The sequence below is a fragment of the Dermacentor albipictus genome, chromosome 3 (genome assembly GCF_038994185.2).
Source record: "Dermacentor albipictus isolate Rhodes 1998 colony chromosome 3, USDA_Dalb.pri_finalv2, whole genome shotgun sequence".
In the NCBI taxonomy this organism is placed as follows: Eukaryota; Metazoa; Arthropoda; class Arachnida; order Ixodida; family Ixodidae; genus Dermacentor; species Dermacentor albipictus.
In genome coordinates this window covers 179,539,902-179,560,753 of record NC_091823.1, presented here as the reverse complement: position 1 = coordinate 179,560,753, position 20,852 = coordinate 179,539,902, and the positions used below count along the sequence as shown (strand labels likewise).

At 44.9% G+C, this 20,852-nt stretch overlaps 1 protein-coding gene across 2 annotated transcripts in view; it reads left to right on the top strand.

The window, feature by feature from the left end:
• The window catches only part of LOC135899783 (uncharacterized), a 152,311-nt gene that overhangs the window by 7,985 nt on the left and 123,474 nt on the right, over positions 1-20,852 (top strand). Inside the window, exon 2 of one of the 2 annotated variants that reach the window (XM_065429115.2) lies at positions 18,220-18,477. The exons of the other annotated variant lie outside the window; for it this stretch is intronic. The gene's annotated coding sequence lies outside the window, so the exon portion shown is untranslated. The remainder of the gene's footprint in view (positions 1-18,219; positions 18,478-20,852) is intronic. 2 annotated transcript variants of the gene reach the window in all.

The window sequence follows — 20,852 nt, the reverse complement described above, 5'->3', positions numbered from 1 at the left end:
AGAATTTTGGAGCCTCACTAGACCACCTTATTGGACTCAAACCTGCACAACACGATGTACACCTATGTACGATTTACGGCTCTATACCCCTTGTGTCACCTTGGCACATCTATTCTGAGGGATTGTACACCTACCAGTATCACATAGGCAGTTCTGAAGTTGTGTACTAGACCTGACAGCAGCCAGAACATACCTAGTGGTCCAAGCTAGTAGACAACATGGAGGTATGTGAAAGAGGTTAGATACGTACCGAAGACGGGCATGTTCCCCATGAATACTAATCTGATGAAGACACTCCTACACTGAGCATTGAGTGCAAGAACACCAGGTGGTCATCATTAACCCAGAGCTCTCCGGTACAGTTAAATGCACGAGACGAGGATGGTGAAAGAAGACACGAGCGCCTGTGTGTTGCCTGTCTTCTTTCACCATCGTCTTCTGGTTGTGCGCTTAAATGTTTTCTGTCATGTCTTACCAGCACGCCCAAACAGCCACATTATTGAACTATATCCCTGTATTACTTTGGCAGTCCATTGCGCAATGTGTGGGTGCCAGCCATTTGTTTCATCAACATGCATTTAATTACCATTAAATCCTGGCCCCAACAGTTGTGTACATCAGGGAGGCTTTTGAAGTTAATTGCACAGGCTTGCCATCACTTGCAGTTTTTGAAAAAGGGCTTTCACATGTGAACGAATGACAGCAGGTGCATGTGTTCATAGGTTGTTGTTGTTCCATTTAGTTTATTTTTTCTGCTTTCTTGTGGTGCTGACCAGTATACTGCAGTCACTGTGATAAAATTGTCATATTTTAGGTGGCGTTGTGTCCTTAAAGGAGCGCTGAAGCAAGCATCTTGTATCTTGTGTTTCCCGTTGCATTAAGTAGCTAATGACCCAGTCATCGTGGCACTAAAATGTGTTTGCTTCAGCGTGCGACGTTCAGTTATTTAGAGCCTTGATTATAGCATCTAGTCCAAAATTGAGTTTCAGAGAGCAATGAGAAAACGAGCAGAGACAGCAGGTTTTTAAACACAGCTGGTCACGTGATTGTATAAAACTGTAATGTGAATCCCGGTGTGAGATCATTGTTATTAGTTCTTTTTCTCCATCTATGTACAAGTGCCATGTGATGTCTTCATTGACATGCTCATTTCATCATCCAGTGGCGGCAAGTTACTGGAGACAAAGTTTGCTACCATACTAGACGTGGCTATAGGGCCTACAGTAGACTGCCTAGTGTGGTGTGAATGTCGGCGGCTGCCGCTAGTGAGTGCTGCACTGCAGGTGGGTGCCACCGCACCACTTGGTCTTCATAGCCTGCCGTGTTTCCACAGCATCAGCAAGCGGGCTGCTGCACTTTTTGTTTTTATTAAGCCGTAGCAGCAGCACGGTTCAAATGTGGGCAGCTGATTACTGATTAGGGTTTGTTTTGATTATAACAGGCTTCTTTAGCGCTCCACGCTTACGTGAAAGCTTGTGTTACCTCAGCTCGGCTTCGAGCTTGGAACCTACTGTGTTTCTATGCTGGCGAAGGAACCACGAAATTTTGAAAGCAAAAGCCTCAGATTTCCATTTTTCAAGGTCATGCTTTGTGGTACAGAACATATCATGCGACCCAAGGATGGCCAGAAGCGAACCAAACCATGTCCAGCCATGTATGAGAGATGATTAATGATTAACATATTTAATTAATGATTGATTAGTGATAGGATTAAGCTGGATTCAGCTGAATTAGGGGGATTATTATTAGTGTATTAAGTAAGATTAAGGTGTATTAGGGTGGATTACAGTAGGCTTTACAAGGCATTCGCCTTCGCGTCTCTTAGGCAATAGCTGAAGACAGCTGTTTTTTATTCTACTAATGATGGCAGCATAATTTTTTTAAAGGTAAGTTTTAGATTACCTTTTTATTCTAATAAAGTAAAAGAATGCTAACGTTATATTACTGCTCTGTTAATGTTATATTAATGCATAACCATTCAAGACCGCTGTAACCGATCATCTTTTGAAATGACTCGATCGAATTTCACTGTTTTTTCTTTTTATTTGCTGCTGTTTCTGCTTGTTTATCTTATTGTTTTCCTCATAGGTTTGACTGTTTTTGATTGTTTGTAAACCATGCACCCATCCCCTCATAATGCCCATTGGGCCTAGAGAGTATGATCATAAGTAAATAAATTAGCCTGTAAAATGGACTGCTGGTGTTCTGTGTGCTATACATTTTTTGTACCTGGTAAACACATGCACTTTTCTTTTTATGTCTGATATACGTGAACAAAAATAGGAAACGGAGCTTTTATTTAAGCGTAACAAAGATTTTATTCAAGCGTAAAAACAGTCAAATGCAGGCACAAGACAGGACTAGATGAGGTATACTACTGACTGTCTTGCCGGCAGCGGCTTTCCGAACAATACCAGTTTATCAGTGAAAAGGGTGGCAAAGTTATTTATTTCAGCTTCACAATAAAAGTAAGCTACTGATTCTGCTGGCAGAGATGGCACTTTCATGCACGCCATTTAATAAAGAGGTCACTGCACGGGTGGTGACTTTCAGTAGTGTTTTGCAGGCACTGAGCTCCATCATTTTGCGCGCTTGCTGCTTCAAAGCTACTGCATGGGGTGCACTCTTCAGGCACAGCAGCATTGTGGTGGGCACCTTCGAGGCCCTCCGATTCCGCACTCTGAATAACTGAGCACAGTTCAGAGGCAACTGACTCTGCACGTCTGTGCCGCTTTGCTGGAAGCTCTAGATCTTGCTCGCACCGGTTTCTTCTTTTTCTTTTTTCTGGCACTTAGGCACAAGGTGCTTAGGATATTAGGAAATATCATGGGTATGGTGTTGGGTTTCAGACAGGGTTTATCGCGAGGAATCTCGTGGACAACGCCGTTCACGGGGATAGAGAATGCGAGCTTGATTAAACTGCTTTCAAAATGTTTTTCACAAACCACAGCAGTTAGTGTCAGCCTTCTGTCCATTCTCCTGATCATTCTTGCCCGTTCTGCTAGCCACTTTGCATAAGATGGTGCACTGAACAAGGATACATGCACTTTGTTCAAGCGGTAACCGCTTCTACACAACTGCACAATGCAGGTCCTCTCGTAGCACTGTCTCATTAGCTTTGGTATTTTTTCACTGCCACCACATAGTTCTCATAATGACAGGCACACGAACACAGCAGCCATGCGCTCACTCTTTGACAGCACCAAGAACAAACACGCAACACTGTAATGACAATGAAAACGCAAACATAGAAACCAAAGCAACAGCTGCGAAACTGATGTGTGAAGCAGACGACGTGCACAGTCTTCACCAAGCTGCATGGCTGTGACCTCTGCCGGCCACCGTCACTGTGGCCATTAATCGCAGGCGGCTCCTCCATTGAAAAAAGCGGGTGCATGACACACTAGCCAGTATATTTTAGGCACTATAATGAGGCCGATCAACTTTAGACATAAGCACCTTCAAACCAACCGCCTTTCCCACGTGGCAACCCTGCTGGAACAACAACCTTTCTTTTAGCAGCTGGTTATAGGCAGCGACGCATGTTTGTGCTAGCATCGTCTTGGCAACAGCTGACTTCCCTGTAGATGAAGGCAAACTTGCATTTTTTTTTCTTGAATATCAGTCTAGTAAGAGCGCCATGTGTTATAATAAACCACCGGACAATAAAATATGATCTTTCTGCAAAATTTTAGTAAGGTAAAGCAGAGCTAAGCATGAAATAAATGTTTTCTGTGCTTGAAGTGAGGTGTGCAATTCGACTGCTCTTCAGCGGGGTCTATTTCTGCTGCGGAGGGCCATCGCAGGGCAACCTATGCATGAATATATACCCAGCCCTGAATGAGTTGGGCAGGAGCCAACAATGCAGTATGCACTCGGCATTGCGCTGTACTCATGTTTCATATATCATCAGTGCAACCCAGTCAACGCAGATAGTGTGGGTAATCTCAACGGGCATGACACAAGTTGTTGCAGCGACATGTCCCACTACGACTAACAACAAAGGAAGAGTGGGAGGGCAGCAATGAAGGGCTAGGTCATGGGATGCTCAAGGGCACATACAAGGGGCATGGTAGCCAACAGAAACTCGTGTCGTAGTGCTGTAACTGTTATGGCCTGCAATGTTTGCAAACCCACCTTGTTGATATTAATGCCGCGAGGTGCTCTGCATTGCAGTTTTCTGCATGCACATGCTTTAAAACAAATTCTAAATATGTTTTAAGCTACACTCGCGGTTGATATTTTCTTTGTGCTGTGTGTCTCCAATGAAATAAACCTCACAAGTTATCTGGACTTAAATATTTTGTTTTGATACTCCTTTAACTTGTTCTCTTGTGTGGGGATGTGCGACTCTCGCGCGTCCCCTGATATGTTTTTCCCGCATAGCTCCCTTTCCCTGCAATCCGGCTTCGCCACGTGGACTGCGTGATGCCCGCGGCAGTCGGTCGGGTTGAGGCGCAGTATGAGAGATGGCGCGAATGGTGCCCTGCTAATGCCGCCTCCGGTGGGGTTACTTGGGAGCGAAAAAGAGCAAGCTCTCTCTCTCTTTGGCGGTGGGCCGGCGAGCAGCGTGGACATGCCGTGCGTGCGCCGATCCATGCCTCTGCGAGACCGTCTCGCAGGGCAGCATTCGAACGCGGCACCGTTCGCGTGACCGTACACGCGAACGACCAGGCGTTGGGATCCAGCACGGGGCGAACATGTTCGCTCGTTATCCGGTCGCGGTGAGTAGGACTTCTAGATTTGTTGCACGCCCATCAGCATGTTTCGTGGATAGCAACTCGGCTAGCAGGCATTGATCTATGAAAGGTGCAATAAATGCCCTTGTGATTGTTGGCACTACTGTGTTGTCGTTCCATTTGTACCAAGATCATGGGTGCGGGCACCCCACACTTGTCATTGGGCTTTTCTGTTTATATTTCTTTTTCCACAATATTGACCTTATTTTGCCTCTTGAGTCCGAATGAGCTTGTTGTTGGCTTGCTTGTCATCTCACATGGTCACCTTCCCTAACTTTGTCGCTCGTTAGAACTCTTCAGTGCAACTGGTCTTCGCGATACCTGGCCTTGAGACGCTAGCTTTTATATTGACTTGCATACTTGTTTATCCTTCACTGGGAACCGTTTTTCACCAGCTAAAATCTATTACAGAACTATCGCATAGCTCAAGACGCGCATTCATATATAGGAAATTTATTTAATGTTGTTGCCAATCCTATGCCGAAAAAATTATCTGTAATCAAATTGCATGCAGCGCACAATCATTGGTCTACATTCTGGAGTGCGCCAGAGCACCAGTGATTATGCTGCACTGTATGACGAGTCATGTATAAATATATGACGTACTTAACCTGCAGACAGATTTTAACGACCAGGAGTGGGACTCATGTGCCAATTGTGCCATTCAAATCAAATCAACTCAGTTTATTATCATCTCAAGGATGAGGGCAGGCTCGGGATAAAAGTGACATCAGTCACTTGAGGGGAACCAGAGCCTCCCTGACACATGTAATGCATTGAGGACAGACGAACAAAATCCGTTCATAGCAAAAAGGGGTTAGTATTTTACAAGTCGTAATACATATAGATTCATCATGAACTGAAAATATAGATACACAGATTCCTTTACAGTTAAATTACACAGTACAACACATGAAGACAAATACCAATATACTGTGAAAGCTTAGTTAGTGATAAATAATATTGCATTGATTTCATGATAAAAGGGCTTCCCTAATAACACGTATGTCACATTCTTCAATTATTATCCTTTTTTGAATTAATTTGTGTAATAAAACAAGAACAGTGAAGCGAAGCATTTGTCGGCCAAAGTGTGTTCTGCACATAGAATGATCCAGTGTTGTTGGTGACGAGTAGGGTATGGGATAGTGTACAGTTCTAGTTGAAAAATATCCCAAAAAGCGTGATTGCTATTGAGCAGGGATTTTTTATATCTTATTGCTAGGTAATACTCGCAAAGCTGATGAATTGGGATAATGTTAAACCGCCTAAATAATTCACCCATGTGTGCATAATAGTCAACATTAGCAATGTACCTGATCGCTTTTTTCTGTAGTTTGTATAGCCTATTAATGTTCGTTGGTGTTGTACTTCCCCATACTAAAAAACAATAACTGACATGCGATAAAAACAAGCTGTTATAAAGTGTTATCTTAAAGGAGCAATGACACAAAAATTTGAAGTCGAGATAACTTCTGAGATCGATTTAGTTGGTCACACACACATCGCCTATAAAATATAAGCGGCGAATATCGCTTAGAACATATTTAAAATCAATTTTAAAGTTCCTGCGCGCAGCCAACCGCAAAACAGAGCACCTCGCGACTTTGACATCAACCGGGTTTGTAAATAGCCAAGAAAACGCTACGTCATGTGGCTACGTCGGAAATTTTTGTTGGCTGCCATGCGGCTTACATGTGCTCTTCTCCTCTGTTGTTGCTTGTTCTAGCTGTTGTACTTGTAGTGGGACGCTCTCCGTGTCGCTGCAACTGCAGTTTTTGTCGTGTCCATCGGGATATTTCCCACACTATCAGCTTGACTGCGCTGCCACAGCGTTCAACGCCGATTTGTTGTGTCTTACCATTGATTGTGGCCGATGCGAGGGTTTTGTTGAGGTTCGTCCTCGCCATTGCTGGCCGCAATATCTGAGTCGCTAAGTGATTGGCCACGTCTAAAGCGCGAGACACATGGCGTGATTTTCCGTGCGATCTGTAGTGCGGCGCGTCTTGTGCGACTTGCCGCATGTGGCGATTCTGGACACATGGTACAATTGAGCGAGCGGCGGCTTAGAACTGGCGCCCCTGCGTGGAAGTTCGGAATCCTGCGTAACTTCGAACAGAAAGTGAAAGCAACCGTATTTGCACAGCTATCTTGTTTGAAACAAACGATAACAATATAAACACGTCTATGCGAGCACTGTAGACGTGTTTCCGCAAGGCTGCGTTAGCAGTATTGGATCCGTTGACAGCCGCCGATGGCCAAGAGCCGGCAGGCATAGCTCGCTGGGCCATAGAATCCGACACCGGTTGCGCTTGTGACACGATCGCTTGCAGCTCGTATAACGAAGCGCCTATCTTAGTCGCCACAACGTGTACACAGTTATGTCATGCTTAAATTGCAGCACATTTGATTTCTTCAGCGCCAACAGAAGCGAACGAGCATGCCAGGAGAGCTTGCGATTGCTGGGAGACGATGTAGGCCTAGCTTGCTGGCCGTCTATCCGGGGTCGAGGGTCCTTGCGATGCGTCCGCAGTTCATAATGAAGCGCCTAAATTGGTCAGCACAACCAATGCCTGAACATTTATGTTTCTCTTAAGTGAAAATGCGGTTAGTTTTCCCGGAGCCGTTAGTAGCGATGAGTAAACAGGCCAGTCAGGCGAGCCGCTTCGTATGCAGACGATTGCTGGCGCGTCTGCGCTTACCGCGTCTGAGTAGAAATCACGCCAACGATTTACTATTTTGCACAACGTTTTTTTAACTCGCACTCTTTCGAGGTCACTTTATTCTAGGAGTTATTTCGTGCCAGAAACAAGTTGTAGCCCATTTATGCGCCGTCGTTAGCGGCGAAAGAAGCCCACATTTCGACCAGAAAAAAAAAAAAAAACAGACATGATTGGAGCGGCGAGGCGCCCGCTCGCCAGCCCCGCCCCGCCAGGTCTACCACGTGGCCATGATGTTCACGCATCCGGCGCATTCATTGGCTGCGGTCGTCCGACAGATGCGGCAGTCGCACGACAATATTCAGCAAGTTGGTCGCGCACGCTGGCTGTGCATCAGAGCATACGTCATGGCTTTTTGCGAATACTTGACCACTTTGTTTACACTCCCGTTTGCCCCATCTCGTTGCTCTCTGGAACCGAAACTTCGACTGGTCGCTACAAAAAAGGCTGCAAATAATTACCTGTCACGCTCTGAAGTAAATGAGCTTTCGTACTGTGATTACTGGGTCATTAACTACTTATTAAAGCAGAAAAAACCACGTGGATTTTTTTTGTGTCAGTACTCCTTTAACGGAAACTGGAAGCAAGGAACGCAGTCGGGCAAGTGTACCTACACATTTGAAAATATTAGTTATTAGCTTATTAATTTGTGGTTCCCATGACATTATACAATTAAAAAACACACCTAAAGTTTTAACCGTCTCTACAATTTTGATCATCGCACTACCTAAGCGTAAGGCATCGCATGGAAAAGTAAGCTGCATCCGCGAGTGAAAAATAACAGCTTTTGTTTTTGATGCGTTAATCACTAATGAATTTTGCTCACTCCATGCATATAGGCTCTCTAATGTAGTGTTGATAAGTGTAATCAATGCACCCATATCATTACCAGTGAAGAAAATGCTAGTGTCATCGGCATAGATATTATATTTAGGTTTATATTATATCACGAATTTTTACAATATCGTAGATGTATAAGTTAAAAAGCTGCGGCCCTAAAATGCTACCTTGTGGTACCCCAGTAATTATCGGCTGAAGAGAAGAGCAGTTATTGTAAATTTTTACGCATTGCGATTGGTACTTAAGATATGATTTCAAGAGGGAAAGTGGTATGCCATGAATACCATACATTTCTAGTTTTTTAATTAAAGTGTAATGACAGAGACGATCAAAGGCCCTTGAAAAATCTATGAAGATTCCAATGCAGAGTTTCTTATGTTCAAAAGATTATAGAATTATTTCTTTTTGGGCTAGTAAAGCAGTCTCAGTCAACCTGCCCTTCACAAAACCGTATTGTGATTTTGTTATTATGGGAAATTTGGTGCAAAAGTTTATAACTCTCTTAAAAATAATTTTTTCAAAGCCTATTCAAAATATCGGTAATATAGAAATGGGTCGGTAGTTCGCAAGGTCATTTTTGTCTCCTTCTTTATATAGCATAGTGACAAGACGTTTGCATTTGTTTTGGAAAACAGCCTGTCGATAAAGACAGGTTATAAATGTGAGTGAACACAGTAGCTATAATATGAATTACATGCTTGATCGGAGATATCTGAAAACCATCTATGTCACACGCGCTGGTGTTTTTAAGCGTAGAGAATGTTAAGGCTATTTCTTGATCGTCGGTTGGTGCGAAAAAGATGCTGTTCGTTTCTGTAGTCTCTGCACGAGTTACTGTTGGCTGTAATTGTTGCATTGGCTGTACAACGTTTATGAGAAAGTGGTTACATTTTTCTGCAAGCTCTAGATCTTTAACAATGCAGCCATCTATTTCTATTTCCGTAATTCCTGAGCAAATAGGGGTCCTGTGAAGTAACGTATTAAGCTTCCTCCAGATGTTTGCACTCCCTCAGCAGAAGTCTGGATCGAATTGCTGACCTAAATAATTTCTTTTTTCTTTCCTAATAAACGAATTTACTTTGTTGCAGAATTCTTTAAATGCTTTAAGGTCTGACATGTCTGTAGTTCTTAAAAACCTTCTAAAGAGTCTCGTTTTCTTTTTGATCATTTTTAAACATTCATGATTTGTCCATGGTTTTCGATTCTTACGGCATTCTTTTACAACCTTTTCTTTAAAATGCTTCAAATAAATTTGTTTAAGGATAGCTATGAATGTCTCGTAGGCTGAATCTGCAGTTAATGAAAGGTAGACTGTACTCCAATCTGTTTGGGAAAGACTTGTGCTAAAAGCACCTAAGGTAAGAGGCGTGATGTCTTGAACTGATCTAGTCGGTAACTCCGTCGGTTTTTGGTAGTATTGTCTGTAATAAAATAGAGTGCTAGGTGGTCGCTCATATCGCAACACAATACACCTGACTCCATGTTATCTTTGTGTATGTTGGTAATAAAAACGTCAATTAAAGTTGCCGAATTTGATGTGATGCATGTAGGGGTATCTGTTACTATCTCATAACCATTTGACACAACCGTAGCCACAAACTTAGTTACGAGGGGAGAAGACTCTAGTACGTTGATGTTAATGTCGCCACCAAGAATTAGTCTTAAGTTGTTGTCGTTTACGTAGTTGAATAATTGTTCAAGAACACTGGTGAAATTATTTACAGATGAATCAGGTGGTCTGTATATGACAGAGTAAACGTAATTTCGTGACGTTAGAGTTAAGCATTCAATGTCAGAATTAATAAAAGAAAATTCTAGTACTATCTGAGAATCTATGTCAGTCTTTATTAAAACGACAAGGCCACCACCTTTTTTATTCGTACAGTTGAGGAAGTAAGTGTTATAACTATCTTGCCTGTAAACCTGGTCTTCTAGAGTATACCAAGTCTCCGTAATCATTATGATGTCAAAAGTAAAAGAAAAGGTGTTAAGAAAAGCAGATAGTTCATCTTCCTTGTGTCGTGCTGAACGAATGTTTAAATGAAAGCAGCCCAGTTTGTCGCGAAAGTGACTCGCTACAAGATTAGTGACGTCACGAGATGATATCGCCATGGTGAAAAAAAAGATGCATCACAACAGCGCACAGCGATTCTAAGCAGTCGTTTCAATGTCACATGTTTCACGAATGTGCGGAACACACGAGTTTTCATCTTTCCGTACAAGAATAGACCCATCATTCGTCTACACAAACTTCCAGTTTGCTGTTTTCTTTTTAGCTATTGCCATGCCAAGAAGTTGCTTTAAAACTGGCCATAAGTGTTCATTGATGAACACAGGCGTGTTAGAGGAGTGGCCAAGATACTTTGTTGAAATGCGTGTTTTCTTTGCTTTTTGAAGCACCGAATCACGTTTGGAGCGGCTCTTGAATTGGACTACTATGTTCAGGTTTGAAGTGGGATTTTTTGCAGGTACATGGTGACACTTTTCAACATCATCTTTTGAGATGGGAACATTTAACAGTGCGCCAATCTCATGAAGGTTACTAGGAAGGTCCTCATCAGCAAGTTTTGGTATTCCCTTAATTTCATGGTTACATTTCCGAGAATATTGTTCAGAGGCAGTGATCCTCTGATCCTGTTGAGACATTTGTTTTCTCATAGCTTTGCACTCAGTTGTTAGCTTTTCATTGATGCTCCTTAGAGACTTGTCCCTCGCAAGATCAATGTTTTCTCCCTTTAATTTTTCGACTTCCTCATTCAAAAAGCTCACACTGTTTTTTAGGTCTCTTAATTCTTTCCGTAGTTCTCTCTCAATTGCAGATTTGAATTCAAGCATTTCTTTTCTCATCTCTTCTCGAAACTTTGCTAATTCGCTCATATTCACAACACCAAATTGTCACTTTGGCAGCAGAGAGGCAGCAATTCGAATGATACTTGTGTAGTAAGAAAATGATTGCTGATGTGCAATAAACCAAAACAGGCGTGTGAGGAACGAACTTTCTCTGCCCTCGCTGCTGCCAAGTGAGGTGCAGGGCTGCAATGCAGCAGGTTTTATAGGAAGGTTCCCCCTGGCGGTGCCCTGCGTCGGTAGTGTCCCTGCTTCATCAGGCAGTGTTCGTGCCTCGGCGTGTGTCGATGCGTCGATTTGCCTCTGTATACCTGTGATGCAGTCAGCAATGCGTGGCTGTACAGTCGGTATACCACGTGTAGATGCATCGATTTTGTCAGCGCACCGCCAACTTTAATAAACGAAAACAAGTGTGTGAGGAACGAACTTTTGGTGCCCTCGCTGCTGCCAAGTTTTAAGTATTATGATACAAATGCAAATTTTTGTGCCAAATTGTGCTTAACACAGAAAATTGGCCGAAATTGCAGCATGCTGTGCCAGGATGGCTTCGGCGTGTGTACTTCGGCAGTGACCGCGAACAGCGAGCAGATTCGTTCTGCGAAAAAGAGTGCCGCCATTCACATTCCACACACAGCATGATGGTGCCTCCCGCACAGTTTCTCGCAATTTTCACGCTTATAACATTGTAGTTTTACGCACTTCTGGCAAGTGGCCAGTGTGCGTGCGCCCACTCTCGGCTGTTGTCGCTGCTGTCAGCACAGCCAGGGCGGCTGTATTTAGAGTGTACTAGAATACAGTTGAGTGGGTCAAGTGGCACGGCAATCCCTAGCTAAGGCACAAAAGAAATAAAACTGGGCTGGTGGTGCTGCAAGCAAACTAGATATTAAGGAGGTGCTGCAGCGGGTTCAGCAGGCGGGCATCTCTGTCTCCAGGGTTGGCATAACATACACTTCCAATTTGTCTATAAGCCCATTAGGGCAAGCCCTGATCAAGTTCGACCGATCACGAAGGGCTAACGCTGGATTAGGAATAAAAAAGTTGCAGTTTCACCCATTAGTAGACAGCTATACGAAGTAAGGATAGTAGTTCTATGTGCGGTATAAACTTGCAAGCATGCACTTACTAACTAAATTAACAAATAGTATCGTGTGACGAAAGCCTAAGCAAACAGGACAACATCTGACTCGATGACCGCGGGAACTCGCTGTTAAAACACTGGAGTGAGCAAGCACAGCAGCAGCAGTGAGTGAATTTACCTTTGTGCTGCCTCGCTTCAACTTGAACTAAACAGCAAAAACACAGCGCAGACGAAGCAACCAGCACTCACAGTCTGTCCCCATTGCAGATGTTATCGCCCCTAGACTTTGTACGGAACATTGCGCTGATGACGGCAAAAGAAAATATGCCTGGAGTGTCCACATAATCACTATCGCAACAAAAACACATTACAGTTCTTTTCTTATACCTGCCCAGGGCTGATTGTAGCACTCTGGGTCTGCGGTGAGACATGCATATCGGCCAAACTTCTCGATTTGTTCAGGAGACTCCTGAATTCCGACCAATTCTTCTCATTGCACAGACGTGGCCATAACTCTCCCGAAAAACTGTCCCTAGCCGACTGCAAATAAGAAAAAGAAATGAAATATTCATAAACAAACAATAATAATTAAAAAAATGCATCATGCAGCCACAATTTCATTGTTGGCCTTATACGTAGGGCAGCTAGCCGAAGTCAAATTTAAATCCGTCTTTTGTGCACAGCCAGTGTAGGACTAACTCAGTTCACTTGATATCGAAACATGCATTGAGGAGCTCACATGTCGCAAAGGTCAAATATGCATGGCCTAAAAACTGGTTCCTTTAAGTTAGCTTCACCATAGTTCAGCAGGGTTATGCGGTGAAGCATAGTAAAAGTCCAGATGGGCCACTGTGGGAGGACATATGTCCTCTCATAGTGGCCCATTTGGAATACGTACTATGCATTATATGGTACATATTCCTTAATTATACTGTGCACACACACCATCTCCTGTCGCAGTATGATGGCCGAGATGTCCTATAACTTTACTGGCAGCCATTCAGAGTTTTGTATGACCTTGCAGTGACCCGGAAAAAAGCAAAATTTTTTTCGTCATTGGTGATTCCTTCCCCACTTGGCATATCTCTTGAATTTCAAAGTTCCTGGGTTGGCAGGTATGCACATGGTGACCCAAAAATTATGTTACCACGTCGATTGGATGGCATAATTTGAGAAAATTTTCCGCTGTCATCATGAGCATGGGTGCAGGAATATTAACATGTGTACTTGTTTATTGGGTGACCACATTTCACCTTCTAAGAAATGTTATCGCTCAGCGCAGGATGCACCTGCATGTATCGGAAGTTTCTCTACTGTTATCGAGGGTTCAATCCCTGTCTGTTGTCACTTAACCTTGTCTAATCTGATTGCTTGTATGCGCGACCCAAATTGGGTAGGACTTCCTGGAAGACACCTGGACACCAGCAATTATTTTGGAGCCTTTGATGACTCGTATAAAAGCCAACGCACTTGCTTCGCAGATCAGATTTCGACGATCGCCGACCGTGTTCGCCGCTATTGCTGTGTTTGAGTGTAACTTGATTTTGTGGGCATAAATTCACCCAATGAAAATTTCATCATTCACAGATTTGCTGCTGTATTATTCACTGTTGCTACTACATGACATCTGGTGGAGGTGCTGGTGCATTCAACCACTGAACGCCACCACAAAGCAGCGAGCCAAGCCCAAGCCATGAAGACAACACCAATGTTGCCAAGAACCAGCGAGCTAGCCGCTGGCTGCAAGGACTGTCCCCAAAGCACGGATTATCGCCTGAGAAGACCATGAAGTGCACAGCCATGACAGCAGCTACAACGACAGCCCCAGTATTGCCAACACCGATCGTGCTGCAGCAGCCCAGGGAGCCACTGACGTTCCATGGTTCAACATTTGAAAACCCGAAAAGCTGGCTGGAGATGTATGAGAGGGTCGCTACATTAACAGCTGGAACGGCGATGACAAGCTGTGCCATGTCTTTTTCGCATTGGAAGATGCTGCCAGGACGTGGTTCGAGAATTGAGAAACCACCTTAACTACGTGGGACCTGCTGCAAAGTGGCTTCCTGCAGACATTCACAAGTGTCATGCACAAAGAGCGAGCTGAAGCCGAAACCTGAGTGCAGCTGCCCAATGAGACCATCGAGATCTTCACGGATAAGACAGCCCGTCTTTTCTGTCATGCTGACCCGAAAATGTTGGAGGAGAAAAAAGTCAGCTTCCTGATGCGGGACATCAGGTAAGTACTTTTCGCCGGACCAATAACGCAACCCGCGAAAGACCATAGCTGAGTTTTCGACGGAGGCATCGACGATTGAGAAAACTCTGGAAATGCGCGCCAGGCAATATAACCATCAAGCATTCATGCTGCAGTGCACCATCCAAGCACTGGGTTCTGATGACCTCCAAGAGACCATCAGGGCCATTTTGCATGAATAACTGCGCAAGATCTCGCCTTTGTCACAAGCCCAGGTGGCCTCAGTCATTGATATGGTCGAAGAGGAACTACAGCGATTACTTGGAGTTCCTCAGGTGCTGCCCCAATTGCCGCAATTCTTGCTAGAAGCGATGACATATGCCACTGTCACTCGCCGTCATGGCCCACCTCCGCCCCCGAGCCAGGGCCCTGCAGTGCTGCAATTACGTCGTCCACTGCCGTCGCTGCGAGCATGCCCGACCGTTGCCCAGTACAGCATTCCAAGAAAGGCTGATGTCTGGCGCACCCCCAACCACCATCCACTGTGTTATCACTGCAGTGAAGCGGGCCACATCTATCACCGGTGCCCATACCGTGCCACTGGCAGTGCTTATGCTATGCTGAAACAAATAATAAGCCTCACTTGATTAAGTCAAAACTAGGTTATTGGCCCTCTGCAACGAAAGCACAATGAACAGATGTCCTATTATGTCGTCTCAGAATAGGACACGCGTATGCCACACATATGCTAACTGGAAATGAACCACCAACCTGTAGTAGATGTGGTGAAAGGCTCCCCGTCCTTCACACCCTCCTGGAGTATCGGGAAGCCGAGACAGAAAGTAACACTTTCCGTTAGCATACCGGCAGCACATCCCCCTTCATCCTGTAATGTTTCTTGGTACAGAACCGTTGTTTGACAACAGAGCAGTCCTAAGTTTCTTAAACGATGTTGTCTTACATGTTGTTAGCCCTACGAATTTGTAGCTCATCCTTTTTCCAGAGGATGCTGCTGTGATAATATTTTTGTACAGCACATGCCTCCAGGCCCTTCCATTTCAAGGGCTCTCTTAAGGCAGTAGTGCTTCTTGCAAACTTTGGCTTCACGTATTTTAAAATATCATCATTCTGTCACAATGTATCTTTTGTGTTCTTAGTGCTCTTCATTAGCCATTGCCATAATTTTATTACATGTAGGTTTTACGTACTTTACAGAAATCACTTTTAGGCCCCTTTGCAGCTACGTCCCACCAACCTCTCTGAATTCATCTATCCACTGCAAACTCATCAACACTGACCTGGTGATCTTTGGTCATAATTGGCCCTTGCGCCATAAAACAACAAATTCATTCGGTGCCCATACCGTGAAATGGGACTACTAGGGTTCGCCATCAACGCTGTGCACCCGCAGCAAGGTGAACGCCTTCGCAATATCGCCGACTACCTCGCTGCCACTTAGCGGAGCCCTCAATAACCGTTCCATTTGCCGTCACCAGGCTGCTACCTTTCACTGCAGCGCTGACCATACACTGGCCAAGCCTAGGGCCGCTCGATCATCCCATACCTGGAAAACTAAAAGCAGCAACTGATAGAGGTGCAGTTGCTGTTCGTCAAACTGAAAAAGATTCTCCACTGCCAATGATGCAAAAGACACTATCTCGGCGACATAACAATGACACGCCACCATCCCGACGAAGCCTGGAAGCAAAGAATGCACCGACCAAAGGCCTTATGACCCGACATTCCAGCCACATGTCAATGCGATGCAGCCGTGATCCGGCTCTAAGACCGAACTGCAATGCACGACAAAGGACCAGTGATCTCGACATGCTTCTCAATGACCACCCAGTCACTGCCTTAGTGGACACAGGAGCCGACTACTCTGCGATGAGTGGACCCATTGTCACTCAGTTGAAGAAACTTCAGACTGTGTGGGGAGGCCTTCAAATCCAGACAGCTGGAGGACACCTAATAATGCCGACTGAAATCTGTACGTCAAGAATTACCGTTCCTGACCAGACCTAGCCTGCCACCTTCATTGTCCTCCAACAGTGTTCACGAGACGTTATTCTCAGCATAGACTTCCTGAACCAACACAGCTCAATCATCAACCTGAAGTCAGTCTATAATGCTATCTGAAGATCAGAGATACTGCCGGAGCGTGCTGATAGTCACCATGCCTTGAGTGTACTTGAGGATTATGTCAGCATCCTGCCTCATTCCAGCATTGTCGTTTCTGTTGGCATGGCAGCGAAACACCTGCAGACGTAGAAGGCGTTGCACTGAGGGAAAGTGAAGGTGATGCTGACAAACTTCAGCCAGGAGTTCAAGCACATCAACAAGAGCACGATGGTCGCCTACGTTGAGAAAATTGTGGAAGCCAGCAATGCATTTGTCCTCTTGGATACTGCTGCATCTACCCTGAGGACCATAGTTCCCAAACTAGACTTTGACATAAATCCAAGTCTCCCAATGAACAAGCAGCAAGAGCTCAGAAGTCTTCGACGATACAGACTGATTTTCGACATCATTGAGGATTCGACAAACAGCAGTTGCAAAGCATCGTATAATAACTGAAGAGTGCGCTCAAACACTCCACCAGAGCCCTTACCGAGTTTCGATGCAAGAACATGGAGCTATAAGGCAACAAGTCGATGAAGTGCTGTGTGACGACTGTATTCAGGCACCTAAAAGCCCATGGGCATCTCCTGTAGTTTCGGTGAAGAAAAAAGATGGAATCCTATGTTTTTGTGTTGATTATCACCGACTGAACAAAATCACGAAGAAGGATGTGTACTCTTTCCCATGGATAGATGACACATTGGACCGCCTCTGCACTGCTGAATACTTCTCGTCAATGGATCTCAAGACTGGCTACTGGCAAGTAGAAGTCAACGAGAGGGATCGCGGAAAGACCGTCTTCATCATGCGAGACGACCTCTATGAGTTCCAAGTTATGCCATTTGGACTGTGCTCAGCGCCTGCAACAATCCAGTGCATGATTGACATGGTATTAGCAGGATTAAAGTTACAGACCTGTCTGGTTCACTTGGATGACGTCGACGTCCTTACTGGAAATTTCGACAATCACCTTAGGCGGCTTGCTACAGCGCTAGAGGCCATCAAGTCATCAGAGCTCACTCTGAAGCCTGAAAAGTGCCGCTTCGCTTACAAGCTTCTGTTCCTGGGCCATCAGCAAATCTGGAGTCTGCCCTAACCCGTAGAAGACGGCAGCCATCGCAAAGTTCCAGCTGCACTTCGACAAGAAGGCAGTGCATAGATTCATGTAGATACCTTGGCATGTGGGCTTACTACAGGTGCTTTGTCAAGGACTTCTCACGCATCGCTAAGCAGCTAATGCACCTAACTAAATGTTACGTCGAGTTCAAGTGGGAAACACCACAGGCCGACGCATTTCAAGAACTCAAACATTGCATGCAGTCAACACCGATACTTGCACACTTTAACAAAGATGCCGATACAGAAATCCACACACACTAGTTAACTAGGCCACGATGCCGTCCTAGTCCAGTTGAAAGGCGGACTTGAATGGGTTATAGCTTACGCTAGCCGGTTGCTGTCAAAAGCGGAAGGCAATTACTCTACAACTGAGAAGGAATGCCTCGCCATCATTTGGGCTGCAGCAAAGTTCTGCCCTTACCTATTTGGCAGACCGTTCAAAGTCGCTAGCGACCATCACACATTGTTTTGACTAGCGAAATTAAAGGACCCTTTATTGCTGTGGACAATCCAGACATGCTCACATCGATGGCCTACTCACCACACCTTTGTGCATTACAGGGTGCAGTCAACGCTGGCTTCTCTGAACACTCAACGCGACTACCAGTGCCTGAGCTAATCACCAGGTTATTGCTGGAATCAGATCCTGCCAAACTGGAGTCGAGGCAGGCCTCCTGCGCCACTACTGCTGTGCAAAAGCCTTCGTTGATGCAACGGGGAGCATAAAAGCGTGCTTCACATTTCGACGGAGCCATTGCTGTGGACGATCCAGGCACACTCACATTGACGGCCTACTCACCGCACTCTTGTGCATTACATGTGTGTAAAACAACTTCATTAACTAAATATTAGCTTCGTGCCCAGGGTGTCTACCAACCGGGAAAACCGGGAATTCTCAGGGATTTTGAGTAGTCTGGAAAAACTCAGGGAAAACTCAGGGAATTTGTGCTTCTATCAGAGAAAATTAGCTGTAATTTTTTTAGAGGGTCAAAAGTCGCGGTAATGCTGGCTCGAGAGACAGACAGGACACGTAACGAATCGTCGTCGGCTGGAGGAGTTGCCAGTGTACAGTCAACGACCAACTTTCCGGATTCCCGATAACTCGGACGGCTTCGCGGCACCACCACGTACCCCAAAGAGTCAATGTATCATAACGTCTGAAATTTCAGACGCAAGAACTCTTCGCCGTCCAATTTTCTAAACGTTTTGCGTGATCGCAGGTCCGAGACGGCATTAATGAAAACCACCACCGCTGCTATTTTGATTACCTCGTCGCCTTGAACAGGTGCTCTCGCACGCAGATCCGCTGGCAGCCGTAGCCACCACTGCGGCAACGCTAGGCCTAGCTGCTTCGACGTTCGCTGTTAAGCTTCTTGTCGTTCGGTGCCGTGTTTCTTCATTTCTCCGCTGACAGCAATAATTTTGTCTTCGAAGCTCGGAAAGCACGACGCATTGCAACTTTCCCGAAAGTCTGCTTCGCCTCATTTCAGTCATGTAACGCGGTGAAGCGTAACAAGCGTAGGAAGGGGCAATTGTCGCGGGACACTGTATATATTCCTTAATTTTACACGTGTGCACCCGCCCTCACCTGTCACAGTAGGAGCACCGATATGCCTAATAAGTGCACTGACAGGCATTCAGAGCTTTTTCAGACGTACATGTGTCGATTTTAGCCCTTAAGGGCAGTAAAAGACATGAATTAATTTTTTCGGACTGCCTGATTTTTCGGAAGTTTTCGCAGCCCCTAGGGGGTCCGAAAAATTGGACGTTGACTGTAAATTGACCAAGAGTATTCTTCAAATGGTCCGCGGGGCGAACGCGCGGCGAAAGGAGTACGAGAACAGAAAGGATCGACGCACTGAGGAATGAACGGGGAATTAAGTATGCGACCGCTTCTTTGAAGGAGCCTGCGCTCAAAAGACAAAGGCTGATGCTGAGATGCAGGTGTCCCTCATCCAAACCAAAGTAAACTCTTTAAAGCAGTGAAACACAACACTGAGGCGTCTTGCGCGAGCTGAGAGTATGTCAGGACAGTTGCATGACACTGAGCATGCTATCAGTTGATAGAAATAGCTCGTATTCGAAAATATTTGCTTCTGTATGCATCTCCTTTTTATTTGTGCTAGAGAATGTCCAACTCGATGAGAAAATTTTTTTCGAAGACATTTTATTTGCTGTGCATTTTAATAACCCCTCCCTTATATTCTTTTTTTGAATAACATACACACTACTCCTTAGTATTCAAATTGGATTAAGTCGGTTTTCTTTAAAATTTTTTCATATGCTTACTAGAGAGTGACAGCATAGGGCGATATGGTTTCAGCGCGACTTGACATAAAACATAGTTCTGCATCACTCAGGGAATTTTGCAAAAGCACTCAGGGAACACCTGGAAAACTCAGGGAATTTGAAAATGTCAACTTGGTAGACACCCTGGTGCCTGGGTTGACCTCCAGCTATGAGCGATGATGGATCTGATGCGGGGAGCCAGAATATGGGCGAAAGGGTCTTCGAAAAAATGCCCACATTGGTGAAAGAACTTGCGGCATTGTTTTTGAAGCTGAGTGCAAAGATTGATAACATGGATAAGAACCTAAGCCATGACCTTGGTTCCTTTAAGAAATCTGCAGACTTTATGAGTGGAAGCTTTGAGGAATTCAAGAAAACACTTGGTAATGTGTAGAGGGAACTAGGCGAGGGGAAAATGGAACAAAGTCGACTCAAAAGTGAAAACAGCCGCCTCTCTAAAGAGTTGCAGGCTACTAGACATGAACTGATGGAAATACAGCGATACAGTCATAGAACAAATCTTGAAGTGAGAGGTATTCCCAGGGTACCCAATGAGTCACTGTCGGCAGTTGTTACCACCTTGGCAGCAAAGGTTGCTGCGCAGGTGACAATGGCTGATATTGATGTCGTACACCGTGTTCCAACAAAAAACAAAAATCAGTCCAACATCATTATCAAATTCAAGACCTGTGCCGCCCATGACAACTTGCTTCAATGTGTGAAAAAAGCCCGTCTTACTGCAGCTGATTTTGGCCTGACAGAACGTACACCAACGTTCAGAAATGAGCCCTTATGCACTCAGTACAAACTTTTACTGGCAAAAGCAATTGCTGCAAAGAAACAACACAACTGGAAATATGCTTGGGCATCGAAAGGACAAATATTAATGAGGAAAGCAGTGAACA